The 24036-nt window shown below is 36.7% G+C and overlaps 1 long non-coding RNA gene across 2 annotated transcripts in view; it reads left to right on the top strand.

Annotated features, from left to right (window-relative positions):
- LOC127809914 (uncharacterized) overlaps positions 1–21910 on the top strand; it is a 30160-nt gene extending 8250 nt beyond the window's left edge. For both annotated transcript variants that reach the window (XR_008025310.1, XR_008025305.1), the window contains exons 4-5: positions 7056–7171; positions 9731–21910. This is a non-coding gene — a long non-coding RNA (uncharacterized LOC127809914). The remainder of the gene's footprint in view (positions 1–7055; positions 7172–9730) is intronic.
- Positions 21911–24036: the final 2126 nt, after the last annotated feature.

The raw sequence follows: 24036 nt of genomic DNA, 5'->3' as shown, positions 1-24036 counted from the left end.
TTTATTTAATCTCACGTTTTTAGTTTTTGTCCATGATTTGGGGTACCGCTGATGGATTGTGTAGATAAATTAATTTTTGTTGGTTGATATATATACCAAATAAATTACGAGTAGTTATCTTGGTTATATTTCTCCTACCTGGGTTATTTTCTCACAGTTCTCTTTTGATAACCTGTTCCAGTTTCAAGTCATTTCTCATTTTCATCCATTCTAGGGATTACCATCTTTCATCCAAACCTTATTATTTTGTGTCCACTTGGTCTTGGTTTGGAATTACTAAAGATTATCTCTATTGTAGGCTTGGTCAGAAGTTAGTTGAAATAACATGGGTTGCATCTTGTGATCTATGCAGATTGTTCCAAACTGTAATAAAATTTCTTCAAGGTACAAGCACTTGTTTGATCAGCCGAAGATAATGGAAGTTTGTAGGTTGTCTAAAACGGTGGAAAGGGTAAACTGGGTTTGAAAGTGTTTTGGCTTTTTAACTGACAAGTTGCTCAAAATGCTGGTTTGAAATACCAGGATTTCTGTCAACTACTTATTTTGGGATGGTTGATGGGGAAAAACCTTACATATTGGGTAGGTAGGCAGATGAAAGCACTCTTCTTGGTAAAAAAAAGAGTTGTTTCTAGAAGAATATTTTACTTGTTAAACATTGAATGAAGACTACAATAGGAAGCACCACCTTAAACTCCTGGTATCACCCTGGATCTTGTTTATCTACTGATCTTTGTGATGAATAGTTCACATGCTACCAGATATGTTATCGGGTGTTATATTGAAAGAATGGGTAGTAGATGCATGCAGGATATTGGACATGTCAAGTACCCTAGAATATAGATCTAATAAAGTATTAAATTAATGGGTGCAAATACTAACACCACTTTGGTGAGCTCACAGAGGCTAATAACATAAACAAATTCAACTAGAAACAAAATTAGGCGATGGATCTTTAATGCTTACAAGGGTCAAAACCAACAAGATCTGCAGTTCGTTGAACTTGTAATTTTTGGTATAACATATCACTTAAAACTGTGACAAAGTGAATCTTAAAAATCTTAAAGGAAATGTGCAAGGGTTACATTTTTCTGTCTTCTTTAAATTCTCCCTCTATGGTATTTTAAGCATTATGTCAGCTTAACTATAATAATATGTATGTGTTTTGAGAAAGAGACAAAAAAGTCATGTGTATTAGGTATATATATACTCTACTAGGTATAACTTAGGAAGCGCTATGTTCAAGTCTAAGCATGTACAATACTACAAAGCTAACAATTCCCCTCAAGCAGGCATATATATACACATCATATGTGCCTAGCTTGGTACGAATGTATCGAGCTATGGGCCCGAAGTGCCTTTGTAAGAAGATCAGTCAGCTAGTCATTAGAGCCAACAAATGAGATAGTAATTTCTCTAGAAATCAACTTTTGTATCACAAAATGATAGTCTATCTCTATGTGTTTAGTTCGCTCGTGAATTTTTTTTTTTTTTTCTGTAAGTAAGATTTATTAATATAAAAACCTCTCATGAAAAATTGGATTAGAGGCAATATGAAGACCTGCTTGATTATCACAAATAAGCTGCATAGGCCTTGAATCTCTAAATATTGACTTTTAAGAAGTTGTTTGAGCCATACCAACTCACATGCAGCTAAAGCCATGGCCCGATACTCTGCTTGTGTGCTAGATCTAGCCACAACATTTTGCTTCTCACATTTTCAAGACACTAAATTAACTCCAACCAAGACGCAATAGCCAGAGGTAGAGCGTCTATCTGTAGAACAACCAACCCAATCAGCATCAAAATATCCAACCACTTGTTTGTGTCCTTTGTTGTCAAACAAGCCTTTACCAAGAGCACTCTTAATGTACTTCAAGATATGCACTAAAGCATGCCTGTGGCTATCAGAAGGGGTGTCCAAGAACTAACTCACCACTAGCAGCAAAAAAGATGTCGAGTCAAGTAATAGTGAGGTACTTAAGCTTCCTAACTAGTCTCCTATACCAAGGATCCTTCAATGTCTTGCCTTCTCCTGGTACAAGCTCAACATTAGAATCCATAAGAGTATTTGTCGGCCAAGAATCAAGCATACCAGTCTCTTCCAAAACATCCAAGCCATATTTCAGTTGAGAGATGCACACTCCATGTACAGATTGAGCAACCTCAATGCCAAGGAAATACTTTTAACCTATCTAAGTCATTAATCTAAAAATGAGAGTGCAAGTGAGTCTTCAATTTCCCAATACCAACCTCATCATCTCCGATAATAACAATACCATCTACATACACCACCACCAAGAATATTACTCCACCAGTAGAATGGTGATAAAACACAAAATGATCAATTTCACTTCTAGTCATGCCAAAGGACTAGATGATAGAACTGAAATGACCAAACTAACACCAAGGAGATTGTTTTAGACCATATAAAGATTTTCGCAGGCGACATACTAAGCTAGACTCCCCTTGAGCAATAACTAAAGTGGTTGCTCCATACAAATCTCCTCCTGAAGGTCACCATGAAGAAAAACATTTTTGATATCTAGATGACTAGGAGGCCACTACTGAATAGTGGCAATAGTAAGAAAAACTTGAATAAAAACAATCTTTGCCACTAAGGAGAAGGTATCAGCATAATTAAGACTAAAAATTTGAGTATAGCCCTTGGGAACCAACTAGGCTTATAAATGATCAATAGTGCCATCCGGACACCCACCGACAATCAAAAATAAACTTTCTTGGTCGGAGAGGAACAAGATCCCATGTCTCGTTAGCCAACAAGGCAGACATCCCCTCCTCCTTAGCATGACACCACCTAGGGTGAGATAGAGGTTCTGCATTAGTCTTAGGAATAGAGACAGAAAAAAGAGCAGAGACAAAAGCAGAATAAACAAGGGACAAACAATGAGAACTCACAAAAGTATAAATGGGATGAGGATTCTGAGTGGAATGTGTACCATGGTGAACAAGTGTATGGACAAAACTAGGAGACGGAAGAATGGCACCATTGGAAGGAACATCAAGATCTACAATAGGTAGTGGTGGAGGGACGACAGGAGGCACAAATGGTGACTTAAAACGATGCTGATCAGTTTGAAGAGGAGCAAGAATAGGAAGGGGGAGTAAAGAAGGAAAAGATGGGACCGGAAGAACCTCATGTAGAAAGGAGGACAAGACATCAAATGAAAAAGAGAAAAAAATGGGGTAGACTTGAAAAAGGTGACATTAAAAGAGAGAAAGTACCTACTAAGATCAAGGGAGTATCGGTTGTAACCCTTTTGAAGACGAGAGTAGCCCAAAAACACACATTTGATAGAGCGAGGAGATAGTTTGTCACGACAAGGGGAAAGAAGATGGACAAAACAAGTTATGCCAAAGATGGGGGGGAGAGGATAGATAGGATCACGAGGAAAAAGTAAGATATGGGGATTGACCCCATTCAAAATAGAGGATGGCATACAGTTGATCAAACAACTAGAGGTAAGAATAGCCTCGTCCCAAAAGGAAATAGGAACATTCATGTGAAGAAGTGTGCAGGCAGTCTCAATGAGATGACAATTTTTACGTTCGGCTATCCCATTTTGTTGTGGTGTATAAGAACAAAATAACTGATGAACAATACCTCGAGATGGGGGAAAAGCCCGAAATGTAATAGAACAATATTCCTCAACATTATCACTTTAAAGAATCCAAATTGGAACCAAATTGAGTAGAAATTTCATTGCAGAAAGAAGTGAACAAAGATTGCAATTCAGTACGATCTTTCATTAAGTAAAGTCAAGTACAATAAGAATGATCATCAATGAATGTAACAAAATAGGGGAAACCCTGTCTAGATTTAACTTTATTAGGATGCCAAATATTAGTGTACAAGATCAAAAGAAGCCTCATCTCGTTTATTAAGATAACTCGAATAAGTACGACATGTTTTCCTAATTGACAAGACTCGCATTCTAGAATGGTCAAGGAGGATAATAAAGGGACCATCTTGCGCAGAGTAGATAGGTGAGGATGACCAAGGCAGGAATGAATCTAAAGAGGAGAGGGCCCCATAATAGAACAAGCAGACGTCAAAGGCAAAGCAAGATGGTAGAGTCCCTTGAACTCATGTTCGGTGCCAATCATCCATCTCGCACCTCAGTCCTACACAAGAATGGAATCAGAATCAAAGACAACACTACGATTCAAAGATCAAGTGAGGTGACAATAAAAATGAGACTATATGGACAACTAGGAAGTAAAACAAAATTAAGAGAAATAAATGGAGCGGAACAACCTTACCGCTACCTTTGGAAATAGTTTTAGAGCCATTGGCCACAGTGATTGGCAGGAGGGAGGCAGATGAATCAAAATGAGAAAATAAATATTTATTCCTAGAAATATGCTCTGAAGCAATAGAATCAAGAATCCAAAGACTAAGTGGAGCATGAGGAAGGCATATATGAGGATTACCAGTAGATAATTGAGCAAAAGGAAAAGATGTCTGGGTAGCTATAGGAGAAGATGCATGTTGAGCCACTTGTAATTGATGATAGTCCATTAACTCCTTAGCAAAGATCATGTATCTAGGAGCTAGTCTCTAGTATGGGAAGAAGTATCAAGTACCACTAACTGCACTTTTGCACCCTTAGGAATGATAATATTGGCCTTAGGAGGTCAACCATGGAGTGGATAACAAGTTTCCTTATAATGACCAGAGCGACGATAGTAGTTACAATAAGGTTGTTTACCATCCTAGCCACACCAACACCCCTATCACAGCCACCTTCAGATCCAATCTTAAAAAAAGAGCCCTGAGTCTGATAGGCAAGTACGGATCTCTCTCCAACTGAAACATCAAAAAAAGTCTGTGTTACGGAGAATTCAAGCAAATACCTCTTCCATAGTAGGTATGGAGGGACTACTTAAAATCTGGGTACAAACACCCTCCATATCAGCCCCAAGGCCTGCTAGAGTAAGCAGCGGAAACAATTTATCCTTTATTTCTTTTGCTCTATAAGATTGGTTGTAACAGGGAGCATTGCACTAAAGTCTGCCACAGCGGACTGAATGCAACCTCAGTATGTAACCACATCGAAATCTCCCTTTTGAAGATAGAATAATTATTGATGATATTGTATAAGCGTACAATATCATTAGTGTACAGCTATTGGGCATGGGACCAAATATCAAAACAATTCTCATAGACACGAAATAATGGGATCAACTCAACATCTATCGATTGCCACAACTAAGTAACCAATTGTGCATCCACGTGATCCCATACAATCCAATTAGACACAATAATGTCAGAGAATTCCATAGTCAAATTGTCACTCACACTGTGTCCTTAAAACCACATGCGAACAGAGGTTGACTATAATAAATAGTTCTTGCCAGTCAAATTTTCAGTGTAATAGCAGGAATACTAAAAAATGACAGCGCAGTCACAGGATCAGTTCCAAATGAAGAAGAGCGCACAACTCAAGGATTTGATGATACCATATCTCACAAATTGAGGCAACAATAATAATCGACCCAAACTAGATCTGAAGAGAATATCAACAGGGGACCACGACTGACTGAGAAAGACCTGAAGGTCGCAGATGGAGAAGGGACGAAATGGAGGTCACATGTAGATCTGAAAGTGACAGATTTGAAGATCACAAATTTGGCCACTACTGAGTCGCTAGATGGGACAGGTGGCTGTCACAATGGGGCACTGGATGCAGGTCATCGTCACAGGTGGCTGTAGTAGCAGAAGAGTCGTGTGACAAGGGGAGGTGCGAAATATATATATATATATATAGAGAGAGAGAGAGAGATAGTGGTGGTGGTAATAGAGAGAGGCACAATAGAGAGAACCCACTAGCAGTGAATAGGCGGCGGCGTAGGAGGCGAGGTTAGGGTTAGGATTTTTGTGACTTTCTTGGCTCTTATACCATTTTTTTAGAAAGAGACAAAAAAGTTCAATGTATTAGATATATATACACTCTGCTAGTTACAACTTGTGAAGCACTATCTACAAGTCTAAGCATGTACAATACCATAAATCCTTGAATAATGCAGGTAGGTGTACAAATATATAGGAATATTATATCGTAACATTCAGAATTTGCAAAAGGAAGCCATTATGTTACCTGGCGAGCTATCGCTGAGAAAGAAAAAGGTGTGGAACAACATGCTTTCCACGTATGATTTTTCACGAGTGGGGCATTGCCCTCCCTGGTCCGACCTACCCTTATGGGTAAGCCACCTTACCTTGCAAAAGGAGACTGTTGTGGTCAGCCAAGATCAAAACTGAAGAGTTGGAAAGGCAATGCCATTCCTAATTGCAAATGGAAAAATCAAGAGCACACACCCAGATAGCATGTTGTTCCACACTTTTTGAATGCTCAACAGTAGCTCACCAGGCAACATATTGGCTTCTTCTTGCAAATTCTGAACTCAGGATATAATATTCCTTGCATCTCTGTACATTCACCTGCATTATTCAAGGCTTCCAACAAATTCATATATTCTTGGTGTCTCTATAGTCTTCTGTTTTTCCTGAACTTGTTGGAAGCCTTAAACAATGCAAGTGGATATACAAAGATACTTGGAATATTATGTCCTGAGAATTCGTAAGTTGCTAGAAGAAGCCAATATGTTGCCTGGTGAGCTGCTGTTGAGCAGTCAAAAAGTGTGGAAGAGCTTGCTTTCTTAGAGTGTGCTCCTGATTTTTTCCTTTGCATGTTTAGGTGTGGCATTGCCTTCCCTTGCCTACATACCCCTGTGGGTATCCCAGCTTGGTTTGGAGAAGGAGCTTGCTGAAGTCAGGTTAGGTTAAAACTGAAGAGCAGGGAGGGAATGCCCTACCTGAACATTCAAAGTGAAAATTCAGGAGCATACACTTGGCGAACAAGCTGTTCAATACTTTTTGATTTCTCAACAGTAGCTCATGAAGCAACATATTGTCTCCTTTTAGCAAATTCTGAACTGTCAGGACATAACATTCCCAGTATCTTTGCTTTGTAGTCTTCTGTTTTTCCTGAAGTTGATAATATCTAAATTTGTTGGATGCCTTGAATATGCAGCCGTACAAAGATGGAAGGCATATCATATCCTATTAGTTCAGAATTTGCTAGAAGAAGCCAATATATTGCTTGGCGAGCTGTTGCATTCAAAAATTGTGGAACAACTTGCTCTCCAGGTGTGTGCTCCTAATTTTTCACTTTGCATGTGTGGGGCATTGCCTCCCTGGCCTACCTACCCCTATGGGTAACCCAACTTAGTTTTTAGAAGGCACCCACTAAGGTCAGCCAAGGCCAAAAGGTAAGAGCAGTCAGAATTTTCCATGACATGGTTTCCACTTGCCTCCTAGTTCCCATTATGGCATTACATGGTCCACTTGTATCCAGAATAGCTTTATTTAGATCATCCTCTAGTGAATATTTGTGCATCACCAATTTGAACTTATTTGGAACAAGGTTTCATTCTTGCACAAGAGATTTGCTAGATTACCTTAGCTACTTGCTAACTAAAAGATGTTTCTCATAGAATTTAATATTCTATTGATTTTTGAAGTTTCAGTGTGTTTGATTTGTATAATATTTTCATGTTAGAGAGCTCGATGCAAATATTAGATGGGATGACATTGAGAATACTGATCTTCTTTCAAAGGTGATCCAATTTAGGATATTAATAGAACACTTCAAAAAAGTTATAATCCATCAAAAATGCACTGAAGGAATAATTGAGAAATATCTTCTAGATTTTGGCAAGAGAAGATTTACCCCTGACGTCATTGTGACTCGTGAATCCAAGGTTGAAAAACCCTCCAGCAGAAGAAAAACATATTGGCTGGAAGAATCTCTTGTTCCTTTACATTTCTTGAAAGCTTTTGAAGAGAAGATAATAGCCGGCAAATTTGACAAGATGTGCTCTGGGAAAATTAACGAGAGTGGTAGGATAACAAAGAAAATCCCAAAGGGCAGAGGATTTGAATACCTTTTCACTAAAGTAGAAAAATCCAAGTATTATCAGGGCGTGCACTGTAGGAAAGATGTTTTGATCAGGTACCGAGTCATTATTTTATCCCATAGAATTATACTCATATTGGTACATACTCCTGCTTACCTAGTGGGATTAAGGCTTGTGATTGTTGTGTTGTTTGTACTTAATACTTCTCAGAGTCCTGGCCTCTGCTAGGGAGTTCTCAACTCCATATTCAATGGTTATGTTATTACTGGCCTATGGATGCTTGATTATTCTTAACTTTGAAAAAGTTACAGATAATTTTAGTGGCATGTAGACTATGAAGGTAAAATTTTTGAAAAGTTATGTTAGTACAAAAACCTCTGAAACTGGAAGTGTGCTAAAGCATACTTCTGTTGTGGTATTGGAAATGTTGTCTTATGATTAGTCTATTTAGACTAAGATTGCCCAAATCTCCCTCTCCAATGCCTGGTGGGAACCTGCAATGCTCACCTAGGGAAAGTACCTCTCTAGGCTATGGTTGATTTTTCCTTTAAAACTTTTGGGTGTTCCTGATAAGGATAATGATAGGACTATTTTTTATGTTTTTCCTAATTTAATTTTAGAAGATTAGGATTTATTTTGTTCTCTTATTATTTTGATGTGTTTCCCTTTTTCTTAGATGGAAAGAGATATTATAGGATTTAGGATTTAGATTGGAATCATATTAGGATTTAGATTCCTAAGCATATTGTAGTTAGGCTTACTTTTAACCTAGATTTCCTCTCTTGATTGTTCTCTCTCTCGGCCTTACTTCTTCTTCTTCTTCTTAGTCTCTTCTTTTTCTTCCCTATTTTCTGCAATTCTTCATTGCTGTCCCGCATCAAATATACCAGAAACCCTAAAAAGATTTTTCCAAGGAACTAGAGACAAAAGGATAAAAGCTGTTCAGCGTGATTGCCGTGACAGAGAACAAGAAATTCTATGTTACTTCAATTTTTAGTTGAAAGGAAAGCATGACACCAATATCCACTTGCATCCCACGTGGCTATAACTTATAGTTGTTTGTATCACAAGCAACTCTAAAACTTCATTAATAACACAAACATTTGGATGATTTTTGTCTAACTCTTCAGCAAGAACCACCTATGACGTGGGCAGTTCTGTGTTGACTAACCAACCACACTAGCCCCTTATCTGGTGTGGCATCCTAGGTGGTGGGGAAGGTGGTGTTTTGGTAAAAAAATTTCGTAAGGGTGGCATTTAGTCATTTTTTTTTTTTTTTTTGAAGTGGTAAATTAGTGAAAATTTCTAATCTTTTGAAGTAGGTAAAGTTTGAGGTAAGCTTCCCAAATTGATTCTGAGGGAAGAGTTGTTTTACAAATGGCCATTATGCTAGAATTCGTGCATTTTTGCATGAATTTAGCCACAATGAAGTGTCCCTACGTGGTAACTTTTGGTGCTGCATAAAACATGTGATTAGGAAACAAAGATAACTTTCTATATGAGATTTCATGGTACAGTTGAACACGTCTATGTAATTGTTTTGCCATTAGCAGTCCTGTTGATTGTTTTTGTTGCTTTACTGGCCTTTTCTACTCCTACAGTACATATGTGTCATTCCCCTGTTTACCACAATAAACCTCTATTTATACTTGAGGAATGTTGAGTAAAGAGTAAATATGTAGCTGTACCACTTGTGTAGATGATGCATTCAAACTTGATTTATGTTTTGTTTTACCCTTTTAAACTAATTGCAAGTTTCTAATTTGTTATCTTTCCTCTTGCTTTGCAGGGAAGCTGTGAGCTACCAGCATTGTAAAGGTAAATATATACTTGATTACAAGAAAACTTTCACAAATTTTTATTATAAGGTAAATATTTGATTAATTACTTGGCCAACCATCTCACTGATTCTGTATTCAATTAGTAAAAGCTAGTTTTGTTGCATTTTTGTCTTGTCTAAAATTAGTCCTGAAGCTTGTGTATCTATTGGTCATAAGCCAGGATTGATACTAATTTGAGCTACCTGTAGAGTCCAAGGTTGTTTTACATTTAGGAATGTACAACAAACGTGAGTTTGAAACATAGTATGGGGAATGCTATGTCAATTAGATGATTGGTATGATGTATGATTCGAACTCTTATGATGCATTTGAGGTTCTTTCTGTGAACATGAAAACTTTGAAGCTCAACTTGAGTGTTAAGTTGTTGAAGGACAATTGTTGTCACACTCCCCTCTAGGGAGAAGCATGACTGATCATATACCCCAAGTCAAAACTCAAGGAACACGAACATTAGCATCCACTGATCTTCTTAAATCATTAAAACTCAGAGGGCCAACAATGACTTATATAAAAGCTTTTGAGTCTTAGCATTATATGATAAATAAAGAAAATAAGATAACAAGATAGTTCTAATAGTCCACTTCTAGTCCCTCAATCTGAGTCCATCCCTAGGCATCTTGCTGGTCACTTGAAATATATTAAGTGGTAGGATAAGTTTGACATCTCATTGAGGGTTTTCTACATATGTTAAATCATAAAGCAAAAGACACTACCTTTCATGTGTAAACAAATAAATATTTTCCAAATATTCCCAATACAATAGTTTAGATCAAGTAACATGCTATAGCCATGACAAAGTAACAATTAACCATTTCAATATATATAACACAATAAGCACATAAAATCATTAATCACATTTAAATAATAAAACCATCAATAATAGTATATCAAGCTCTAAGATCCTATATAGTGGGGGGAGGGGGGAACAGGATCAAGCCTGGGTCCTATCCTTTTAGTATCCAATGGAGTTGCCTCATAGCATTTAGCATAATGGTTCAATAACAAGTAATCACAAGCTAAACACTAGAAAATATCTTTTATGTTCTTAGTTTATATCATTTTTTATCATATAATGTACAAAATCAAGTAACTATGAGAACACATAACATTGTTTTAAACATTTCATAACATGCATCAGAATACTTTTGAAAACATACATACTGCAATATAAATACTCATTTGGTCTTTGTATTGTATAATCCCTACAATCTATTTTTCAATAATTTATTCGAACAAACATTGTAATCTCATGTTGAATTTTTAATCACTATCTATCTAAAAATTTGAGTTATTAAATAGAGGATTACTTTACCTTCTATATTATCAATTTGCTCTCGACATCCCATATTAATAAAATTCCTTTTATCTAAGAAAATCTAGCCTAAATGCAATGTAGGAATATTTTCTTGGTTTTTGAAACTCAAGGGTGATTCTATCATTACTAAGACCTACAGAGCTTTCCTACCATTTACCATACCTGAGGGTATTTTTGTAATTTTTGAAACTAAGGGGATGTTTTGTAATTTTTGGAAATTTGGGGGTTTCGTATGATCTTAGAAATTTGAGGCCTTTTATGAAATTTTCAAAAAATTAAGAGTTCAAGTGTAAATAACATAAGACATAGGGCAAATTGCAAAAATCTTATCATATGGGTCGGGTCCACGGTCCATTGGGTTAATTGACTTTGTGAAATTAGGTCTTTTTGCACCTTATTTGTAATCACCAATGCAGAACTGTGAGTTCCTATTCCAAAAAGAACCATGCTACTTATACACCTTGAGCTACACACGCGCACAAATGATTAAAATACCCCTCGCGTCTTACCGCCTTGGGTGAGGGGTATTTTTTTCATTTTAGCTGCATTGTGAAACCCAAGGAGTACAAATAGTATTTTCCCTTTCTGATTAGCCAAGGCGTCGCGAGGGCCATGTGGCCATTATTGAGAATCAGGTACTTAGGTTTTTTCAGATTTTTGGAAGGAAAATGCTATTTGTACTCCTTGGACTACACTTTGGGGTACACAATGGAGCTAAAATGACAAAAATATCTCTCACCCAAAGCGGTAAGGCGTGAAGGGTATTTTAGTCATTTGCGCGGGTGTAACCCAAGGCATAGCCCTTGATGTACAAGTAGCATGGTCCATCGGAAAGATGACCAGCACAACAGTTTATAACAGCAAATAAAATAAATAAAGGAAGCGAGTTTTACTCCCGTTGCTTTCGCCGGTACGCCTTTTCTCTTTTTCTTCTTTTTTTCCCCTTCACAGTTGTGGACACTTCTCTCCCTCAATCTCTGTTTTCTTTCTCCTTGTGAATTATCGTGAACCACCAGTTCTTGTCTACCCCGATTTCTTCTATTAGTCTTCGCAAACTCTCCAAAATTCTTTCACTTCTCAGATTGGGCATACACTGCTCGATGATTTGCTGCCACCCCTTCTATAACTGGTATTTATAGACCTTCACCTTCAAACCATATTGAATTGATCTCTACCATCATATCTTTATCTTTCCTCTCCCCTAACTTTCTCAATGCCAGACCTTCGGCTGCCTCCAATTGAAACCCTCACCATCAATTCCCAATTTTAATTCTTACAGCTTGAATGTCCTCAATCAATTTCTGGTTTTGATTCTTAGGGTTTTGAATGCCTTGACTATTGGCTTTTTATTTTTGTATTTTTTTTCCCTTATGTTACACTTGTACTGCATATTTATTCCTGTTTTCCCTCTTTTTGCTTTTTAATTTTCTATGTTCGTGTTTGTTTCTTGTTCTCTTGTTGCCTTTATCGTCCTGATCTCCACTACCGATACTACTAACTTTTCATTTTATACAGTTTCATTTTTTAAAAACATACTATCTGTCTGAGTTTTTAGGTAGGTTAGTGGTTAATAGTTTAGTACAAAACCAGAATGGGCAAAAGATTTTCATATTTACTCTCTACCAACTCAATATTTGAATAGTTCCACATGTTTGTCCAATTACGAAGGAAAGTTTGGCCTCACTAGGGGGAACGTGTTGTGTTAAGAGTATTAATGCTATTGTAATATATATATATACCAATTTCTTTAACAGCTTTAAGTTCTTAAAATGTATGGTGGATAATAATTTAACAAATTCAATGTTTGGTCGTTTGAAGTCAGTTGTATATTGATTATTCTATGTTGTTTTCAGTCTTTTGACACTTGCACTTATTTTTTTGAAAGAATTTATTATGAAGGGAAAAGATCCATTTGGTACATTCATGTCATAAAACCATTTATGTCTAGTTTGGTACTATTTTCTGGTATTAGAACCATTTGTTTTTAGTTTGGTATGGTGTTTATCCCAGATTGAGAAAATTACTTATTGTTAGGAACATAGGGTATCTAATTTTTCATCTGAATGGTTTTTCACCTGATGTGCATCCAGAAACTGAATATTTGCGACCCACCACTTGGTGGCTTCAAGTGGTTGCAACATTTCCTTTTTATTTCTGTTGGATTTAGTTATTTCACAAACTTTGATGAACATTATATAGACAACACTGCTCTTGTTCGCTAGAAAAAGAAAAGAAAGAAAGAAAAAGCTTCTTGAAGATTATTTTTGGAGTCTTAGTTGCTATAGTTCATGTTCCTAGGTTTGTTCTTAGTTGTTATAGTTCCTATTTTTCAATCTTCTACACAATGTACCTTAAATTATCTGTTGAATGTTAGCAAAATCAACTTAGAAATGCTTTAAGACTGGTGTGGTAATGGTTTATGAAATTTTTTTATAAATACTATAATTTTAAACTTAAAATAATGCTACATGTTCAAAACAATTTCTAAAAATGCTACAACTCTAACGATGTTGCAATCCACATTGTTACGGTACAATATGGCATTTGGGTGCTTGAATCTCGCTCCTCCCAGGAGCGAGATTGAAAGAAACTTGCCCCTACAAGGGGCATTTACTTCATTGATCACTATCACCTTCTTCTTCATATTCCATATTTCAAACTATCTCTGCCAGATCAACGGATCTCGTCACCACAAGTTTATCCTCAGCATAGGCACCAACGTCTTTCCCAAAGCTTGCAACAACGTCTTCAACTTCATATTTTTTCCTTAATTTTTCAATTTGTTCTCTGGTTCTCATGCATAACCTCCCTATGCTTTCTTTATTTGAAACCACTATTCTCCAAAGCATAAATCCTTTGAAACCACTTCCTGAAACAAGTAATGCCCTGTGGATGCAACAATCAAGCATGATGTATAGGAAACTTGCTTCCACTTGTAATAACAACAATAACAACAAACTTAGAATTCGAAGACAACTATGTATTACAAAAATAAAAATCATAAATGTAATCCAATTTGCTACTAATCCACCCAAAAAATCAATGGAGACGGAAAGAGGCACACACAGACGTGGTTCAGATTTACAAAAGGAAAAATGGTAGCGAATGACTTACAAGTGATTTGGTTGATTAACATACCAACTCAATTTGTGGTTTTAGGTGGGTTGGTTTAACATGGAAGACGCTAGTGATAAGGGCGAGTTTCATTAAATCTCACTCCTTGAGGAGACATTGACTCTTTCTCTCTCTCTCTCTCTCTCTCTCTCTCTCTCCCTCAACAATAGTTGCTATGACCAATTAGATGAAAAAATGCTTTTGTCAGTGGTTGTAACTTCTTAAGTGGTCCTACACTTCCAATGAATCTCAACAATTGGGGTTTACCAACTTTCTTTCTTTCATTTTATATGTTATGATGAGTTTGTATCTAGTTATACTGCTTCAATTGGAGATTTTTCCTAATTAGTATTAATTATAAATTAATTACCAAAAGAGTATTCATCCCAAACTACTTACAAAAATAGTATTGGGATGGCAATGATCATGCCACATGGGCAACAAATGTCCACATGGTGAGGGTGAGGTAAAAAGGCTTGTGCTACATGCTTTTTTTCCTTTTGAACTAGAAAGGTTCTTTCTTGGAGTGTTTATATGCTTTCAATAACAATTTTCACCAAATTGTGTGGTGCTCTATAAAACGCTTCAAAGAGGATAGTTTCTATCTTTCTGAATAAATGCTCCATAGATATAAGCCAAATCCACCCACCCACCCTTAGAAACTTTCCAAATGTTGGATGGTAAGGGTGGAGAACAAGATTGCCTATAAGAGGACTTTCCTATAAATGCTTGTAATAGGAGCATTTATGGTGGAACTATTAAAAATGCCCCTTCCTTGAAGGCTTGTAATGGGGGTTAGCTTATAAACATATCTAGTAGGAACATTTATATGTTAAATCACTAAACGACATCATTTTACTTGACCCGAAATCAACACAAAACCCATTAGCAATCATAGTTGTCCATCGTCCCCCGTTTATTGTTGCAAAAACCCAAAACCTTTCTCAAGTCTAGATCTCAACATTCTTTCTAAATCCAAATCTCAATTGCTCACATCCTCTTTAACACACTCAATTGTGCAGCCCACTTGTGGACCTCTCCCAATCAATCACAATCTCAACATTCTCTTCCACCCACGATCAGTCTCTTCCACCTACAGTGGTGTATATACTTGGCACAATCCATATTGATATATGTACAAATGCACACTTTGACACACAACTTTTAACTTCATATGTGTACATTTTATTAATGTTTTATATGTATAAATACATTTTAATGTTGGTCTTATTTATGCCTCCTTTTTTTTGGTTTGTTGGGGAATTTGATGTAATTCTTGTGGAATTTATCTTACATGTATGTATGTGTATGGAGGCTAAGACTAGGCTTAACTTGGTATATGTATATGTATCAACAACCTTCTTGGTGCTAGAGAAAACTCAGAGAAAAAAGAATGATAAGGATAAGTAACATCTCACCTATGCTAATAAGCTTAGATATGCAATAATAGGCATGGCTAAAGAAGGTTTATCACCCAAAGGTTTGCTCTTTTTCTTTCATTTTTTTCTCTCATATTCTTCTCATTTTCAGTGCTTGTGCAAGATAGATACCCAAACCATAAGGGTAGTGTTATTAGAATGGACACTGGGAGAAGTTCGCCCAACTTAGCATGATGTATGTTGGGGGGGAAGAAAAAATTGTTCAAAATGAAGATGGGAAAGACGTATGAGGAGCTACTACAGCTTAACATATGATAAGGTGGGGGGATTGACTTGGAATTGGAAGAAGTGATGATTGTGGTAATCTTAACTTGGGGTGATCGGACTTATGAAGATATGACTATAGAGCATGATAGTTGGTTGGTGATGGCTATTGAGGTCTTTCACAAGATGCTTTTCAAGTTCATATGCATCTACTTGAATAAGAAAGCGAGACAACCTGTGAGAATGATAGCGATTACCCAAGTGGAGAGTTGCCTAGTAACTTGCACCACATTTAGCGCACCGCTCTGTTCCCATAGCATTGAGACCATGAACCCGCACAACAATATAAACTTGGCTTGAGTCTACGGGCATTTGAGACTTGTGGCAACAACAATTCGCACAATCCAGGAATTGCCCTTGCCACGAGTCTCAAACAATGTATGGACACCCTAAGACTCTAGGCAAGTGATCTATTGTTGTACGGGTTTATGGTCTCAATGTTTGGGGTACAAAGCAATGCACTAGTTGCAGAGTGGGCTACTAGGAAACTCTCCCCACGGGTTGTCCTTGCCGTTCTCATGGGTTGTCTCACTTTCTTATCCAAATAGATGCATAGGAACTTGGAAAACGTCTCGTCATGAACCTTAGTAGCCATCTCAAATGAACTACTATCCTCGATAATCTTGTTCTCATATGTCCCACCACCATGAGTCAAAATTGCCACAATCGTCACTTCTTCTTACTCCAAGTCAACAACTCCCACCTTGTCACATGTCAAGCCTAGTACTTCCTCGTGCACCCCTCCCCTCCTTATTTTGAACAATTTTTGCTCCCCCATGATGTATATGATGCAAGGTTGGGCCAACCTCTACCAGTGTCCTTTCTATTAACACAAAACTCTTATTATATGAGTATCCATCTTGCACAACCACTAAAAATAAGAGAGAAACAAAGGATAGGAGAATAGCAACCTTTGAGCGATCTAACTTTTTTACTCATGCCTATTACTATATATCTAAGCCTATTAGCATTGGTGAGATTTTACATATCTTTGTCCCTAAGTTTTCTCTAGTAGCAAGAAGGTAGATGATACATGTACATACATCTACTAAGTAGTCCCTAGTTTCAGCCTCCTTATATTTACATATACATACATGTAATAAATTCCAAAATAACTACTTTAAATTTTCTAACAAGCAAAAATGGGTTACATAAAACCAGCTTTGGGATGTATAGATATGTATAAAACAGTGACAATTTACACATATAAAGATGAAAAATGCATGTGCGTGTATATATATCAATATAGATTTTGTCAAGTATATGCACAACCGTGGATAAAAGAGAATGCTGAGATTGATCGAGAAAGGTCCATGAGTGGGCTTCACAATCGTCGTTATTGATTTAACATATAAATGCCTCTATTAGAAGTCTATAAACCAAGCATACTAGATACCTTAAAAACGCTCAAGGGGCGTTTCCAATAGTTTCACCATTCAAGCGTTTATAAGCAATCTTGTTTTCCACCCTCGCCAACACTTGGACTATTTCTAAGGGTGTGTGGGTTTGGCTTATATCTATGGAGCATTTATTGAAAAACATAGAAATTCTCCTATTTCAAGCTTTTTATAGGCCACCACGTAATTTGGTGAAGATTTTTGCTAAAAGCATATAAATACTCTTAAGGATTATTTATAGTTATAATGGAAAAACACTTGTTGCACAAGCATCTTCAGCTAACATTCAGGCGATTTCTGACGGTGATCCAATGATTCTCTTAGCTGCAACAAAGCGCGTTGAATTATCAGTGGGCGATATCAAGCGGTTGATTCTCAGCTGATAATTGAGGCTTGGAATTTGAAGGCGAAACAGATTCATAGATGTTGATTCTCGACTACTGCATCTTGACCTAGGTTGTAGCTCAGACTTAAAGGCTAAGCCAGGCCAGGGGAATTCTCGGCTATTTGACCTAGGCAATTGCTGTGAGGCGATCGATTATCCAATAGAGAGGCGGATTAGGTTTACCGAATTCAGGTTGCGGTGAACCGATTGAGTCACAGGAGGCTATTGATTCAAGCAATCCGACTTGGGAAACGAGCAAAGCCAAGCGATCCCTAAAGCTGATCTTAGGCGATCCTCAGTTACTAAAGTTAGGTGTCAGGTATTTTTTTTTTTTTAGACTGATTCAAAGGCAGATTCAATTCGAAGAATTTGAATTGAGGAAATGGCATTGACAAATAAGCTATGCACTCCTTGTAAAGAAGTGTACAATCATTGAAGAAAACATTCGACCAAAAGATTGAAGTGTTGGATGACTTGTTGATCTATCTTGCAAAGAAGTTTCAGGTGATTCCGACTAAAGGATTATTCATCTGTGAGAAGATTTGTGACATCCCACATCGAGCGATAGGAAAGACCGAAACAACTTACTCTGATGGGCTTACGCAAACTTCCCAGGGGGTCAACCATCCTTGAGCTTCCCCAACTCAAGCACACTTAATTCGGGAGTTCTTTGTCTACACTCAACCCAAAAGGTATCCAGCTGGTATTGTTTCATTCCTTACTTATCCTCAATATATACTACCCTTTTCTGGGCTCTCGGGGTATTACATTCTCCCCCCATTGAGCACATGATGTCCTTGTCATTGACCTTACAACTAGTCTCATATCTTCTTCCCTTTAGGGGTTGTCGTCCTAGAAACCTGCCAGAAGTCGCTCCTTGTATAGGCCACCGAGCCCCGACGCCACTCCCTGCCCTCATCAGACCGCCTTCACCAAGGGTCGGCTCTAATACCACTTGTAACATTCCGTATCGAGCAATAGGAAAGACTAAAACAACTTACCCTGATGGGCCTACGCGAACTTCCCAGGGGTCATCCATCCCTGAGCTTCTCCAGCTCAAGCACACATAACTCCGGAGTTCTTTGCCTACATTCAACCCAAAAGGTATCCAATTGGTGTTATTTCCTTTCTTACACTATCATCGATATATACTAACATTCTCTGGGCTCTTGGGGTATTACATTCTCCCCCCCTTGAGCACATGACGTCCTCGTCATACAACCTTACAATTAGTCTTAGCTCTCTCCCGTCCAGTATCCCCAGTCCAATACCCCTAGCATTTAGCTAGTACACGGTCCTCAGTCCAGTACCCCGAGCCTTTGGCTAGTACACGGTCCTAACACACGGCCCGGGTTGCTCTGATACCACCAAATTTCCTGGCAACTCCTTATCATGCACCATAATTTTACAATCCCTATAAATTTCAATACATACCAATTTCACATTCCCCGACATAGACACAATCAAAGAATACGGTAGTAATGTTCTAGGAATTGGAATATGACATACAACTCAGGGTGCAACACGAGGACTTCCCAGGATGTCACCCATCCTTGAGCTTCCCAAGCTAAAGCGCGCTTAACCTGGGAGTTTTTTGCCTACATTCAGCCCAAAAAATATCCAACTGGTGTTGTTTGCTTTTTTAATTATCCTCGATATATACTACCCTTCTCTGGGCTCTCGAGGTATTACACTCTCCCCCCAGTGAGCACATGACGTCCTCATCATTGACCTTACAACTGGTCCCAGATCTTCTTCTCTTTGGGAGCTGTCGTCCTAGAAGCCTGTCAGAAGCCTCTCCTTGGACGCCTTGAGCCCCAGCGCCACTCCTCGCCCTCATCGAACCGCCTTCACTAAGAGCTAGCCTTGATACCACCTGTAACATCCTGCATCGAGCGATAGGAAGGATCGAAACAACTTACCCTGATGGGCCTATACGAACTTCCCAGGGGTCACTCATCCCTGAGCTTTCCCAGCTCAAGCACACTTAACCCGAGAGTTCTTTGCTTACATGCAACCTAAAAGGTATCCAGATGGTATTATTTTATTCCTTACACTATTCTTGATATATACTAACCTTCTCTGGGATCTTAGGGTATTACAAGATTGGTGTTGGATTACTTCCTCCGAATTCTAACTTACAGGAGACTAAGGAACAATATGAATGGGAAAAAAATATTGATTCATTAGATATTTTGGCTATAAATCATTGTGGAGATGAAAGTTGTGATGAAGGCCATGTTTCGGCCATTGAGAAACCTGCTGAACTTTCTCATCTCTTCCTATGCAATCAGGATGTCCAGATAGGAATGATAGTTGCAGGAGTAGTCACCCTACACCATTGGAGGAAAAATTTGTTGAAGATAAATATTTGGTGTACACAAGCAAGTAGGAAGAAAAAGATGTTGTGAAGTTGGGGAAGGTTACAAGCACATCATCTTTGGAATTTGAAGATTATAAGGGGAATTGGCAAGACCCCAACGATCCCCAAAGATATAATTGGAATTATATATTATATGTGTTGTAGTAGGTTGTACATTGTTGTTCTACGTTGTTGTTGTTGTAGCCTATAAATAGGTTAGGTTAGGTTAGTTAGAGAAAAGACATAGGAAGAGTGACATTTGAATTCTTATTTCCCTCATGATGTGCTCGTAACCTTCCCCCAACTTCACTAACTTATAATCTTCAAAATCCAAAGATGATGTTCAGATCTCTCTTCCAATCCCTCTGATTCTCTCTTGGTTTTGTTCTGTCTGCATTTCCCTCCCAATTCTGTCTAATCCTCCCTCCGTTTATGTTCTCTCTTTCCCGATTTCTACCAAATTCCTCGGCATTTTCCTATTAGAACCCTAGGTAAACCCTAGGATCATAACAAGTAATTAAGTTCATAATTAATAATGATTAAGTTCAAATCTCTCATTTAGTATAAGTACCACAATGGGAACTCTGTGAAGGTTGATACCAAGAACATGAGGATATTGCACCTCGGAATTAGTAAGAAAGTTAGTAAAGAAATAAAACGCCTCTGAAGTAGAAAACTAAAAAGGATACCATAGTGTTACCTCTCCAATGTTCTTCTAAGGAAATTAAATGTGTTGGTTTGCAAAAGAAAAGGCATGGAGGACACAAGAAAGGAAACAAATCAAATCCTGGAAAGTGATATTAATGAAACCAAAGAAAGGCACTTGGCGGAGGAAAAGAGCACCAATGTATCATGCTTATTAGCTCAATGGTCTCTCATTATAAAAAAAAACAGATGATGAGCGAGTTATGCACTTCAGAAATAGAAATTTTGTTGCCCATTTGAACAGTTGACTAACCTCCTTGATTAACCCAAATGCACTCTCTATAGATAGTAGGAATTTGGATCGACGTAAAGGGTATGTTTCTTGTGAAATCTGCGGAGGTATATAATAGCCTTCTAAATTTTCTTTGTTATTATATTGTGGATTTAAGATAAATATTTGGTCTTTGAAGCAAAAATATTTATCAGCTCTAAGGTCCTTTTAACTTCGAGAATGCATTCATTCACTATTAATCTGTTAAATTTGTACATTATTTTCAAATATTTGGGAAAATGGTATCATGGAGATGCTTCTGGGCTTATCGTGGAAAACATCAATAATCTCATTGGAGTTGGGTGCCACGAGTTTCGTAATGGGCATCTCCTATTTGCCCCCATTTACACACAAAGACAAGTGACAAGGCCTTGGCAATTTGAATAGTGAGGCAGTGGCCAACTCCATTGTAGATGAGGATGTCTCAAATGTTGTTGATCTTCCAGCCAAGGAATTAGAAGAGCATAAGTTCTATGCTAATAGATGCGAAGCTTCCGTCTTTTGATGACAAGTCTAACCAGATGGGCTGTGATAGGAGGATTGTGAAGAAGCTTTGAGAACAAAGAAGATGCCTATCACACATTGTGACTGTTAAAGGAAAGAAAACAACCTTAGAAGCAGTAAATTGAAAAATCTGGGTGAGAAATTGATTAGGACAGTCAGAATTCTTGGTTTCTGATTGGCTCTTATATGTTGTAATGTAATGGATTGCTTAGCTACCCATTGGTAATTGTTGTTTGTTCCAGAAAGCAGTTAGTGGTTATAGTTAGTTGACTGATTAATGGGTTGTTTGATATTGGCAAGCCTATGCTACTATATATGCATGTGTCGTTTTGTTAATAAGCAGAGAAAACGTATTTACTGTGTTGACACAGATAGAAACTCACCCTTTGTTAATCTTGATGACCAATTTATGTGAATTTCCAATGTAGTTCAAAACAGGTAAATAAATGATGGGGAAAGAAAATGTCATTTAGATGTTATCTGAAAATTGAACAATTACATAGAAATGATCGAAAAATAAGGAGTTTAGATTATGGTTTGCATCTTCCCTTTTTTGTAATTTCCTATTTTCTTTTTACCTCTTTGCAAAATTTGGGATTGCATTTGACCACGAAGTAAATTGTAATTTGGGATCCTGGCTTGGCATTTGCCAAATTTAGTTGTTCATAGAAAGTTATACATGCAAAATTTGTTGTAAATAATTTGAGTTATAGAAACAGTTTATTTTCAAAATAGGGTTAAATATAAGGGCAATTTATTCTCGATTTTATTGGTTTGTGAATTTTATTGTACTAATTTTTCATGTTATTGTTGAATAATATTTGTTAAAAAATTAATTAAAAAAATTACCCCCAAAAAAATGAATTATTTAGGGACTTTTTCAATGATATTTGTTAAAAAAGATAAATTACCCCCCCAAAAAATGATGGTATTATTTCGCCTTGGAAAAGTGTAATTTGTAATTGTTATAACAGTACAAAGTTCAATTATATTTTAAAATGTTAAATTTGTAGGCTTATTAAAAAATTGAAATGAATTTTTAATTTCTAAATTCAATTATTAAATTTGTAAATTTTGTTACAATGATAAAACATTGTTAAAAATTGCTAGTTTTATTATTAAATAATGATTTCTTGAATTAGTTGGACAAAAAAAAGTAAAAGTGTGAGATGTATGATGATTTTAAATTTTTTAGTTTTGTTTGTTTCTTTTTTTTTATTTGGAAATAAGAATTATTTTGTAAAAATAATATAGCAATTAGAAGCCAAATCTTCATCTATGTCATGTTTTTCTCTATCTAACTAATCTAATAAATTATCATTTAATGGTAAAGACTAATTGCTCGAGACAAAGTTTGTGATTGTAATGAACTTACAAGTTTATTGAAAGAATTACATAAATTAAAAGTTCATTATGAATTTTAGTATTTTTATAATTTATTTTTTTAAATTTTTATAAAAAGTAAAAAAGATACTAATGGAATAAGAAATTTTCAATATTGAAACTACCATTCTTGAATTAGATGGGAAAATTTATAGGCGATTGGGTTTTATTAAGTTCCATCACAACTATTTAAACAATTGAATTTAGTTGGAGAAGGCAAAGGGAGAGAGCGAAAATGAGGAGAGAAAACTTATGAGCAATAATAGAAATATTGGTGACAAAGGCGACGGTGATAGTATCTTTTTTTCCTCTTCATTGTCAATGATAATAAAATCACTTATTCTTTTATCTTCTCTCTCTTTCTCGAAGAAGCGATGAAGTTTGATTTACAAAGAAAGATTTTTTAACATACGGTGTTTCTTTCTTCACCATCAATGATACTAAAGTCATCAATTCTTTCATCTTCTCTCTCAACATAACTATGACATTTGATTTGAAAAGAAAGATTTTTTTTTTTAGTAAAGAGGCGTTCAATTTGCAATGATATGGTGGATCACCAATTATCTCATATTCTTCTTTTTCTCAACCCAGTAGTAGTGTTCAATTTGCAAATAAAGGGTTTTTATGGAATATTTTTTATAAGGGGGGAGGGGTGAGGATAGAGTTAAAATGTTGAAATCCTAACGATAATTTTAGCATTTTGAAAAAATTAGTTGTAGTTACATAATATTAGGGAGCAAGAATTTTCAAAAGTTAATAAATGTTGGTATAATTTTGAAAATGATAATAATATTAAAAACACACACTCGTTTTGTTATCTTTTTCCATCTCTTCCTCACCCTCCCTCCACCCCCAACCATTGTTGTTGTAACTAGGTTCCATTGTTAGAACCCAATGAAAGCAATCAACTTACAAGATTGAGAAATATATGAGAGGGATTAAAGAATAAGAAATGTACCATTTCTATCACTATCATGAAGAAGCACTGTTACTATTATTATTGTCGTCTTTCTCTCTCGTCCTCCTCTCATCTATCTCTTTCACTTTCCTATTATCAATTCAAATTGCAACCCAACCCCCCAATATCAATTATGTAAAAAAAAAAAAACCTAGAA

The sequence above is a fragment of the Diospyros lotus genome, chromosome 1 (assembly GCF_014633365.1).
Source record: "Diospyros lotus cultivar Yz01 chromosome 1, ASM1463336v1, whole genome shotgun sequence".
Classification (NCBI taxonomy): Eukaryota; Viridiplantae; Streptophyta; class Magnoliopsida; order Ericales; family Ebenaceae; genus Diospyros; species Diospyros lotus.
This window is presented reverse-complemented; position numbering and strand designations above follow the sequence as displayed.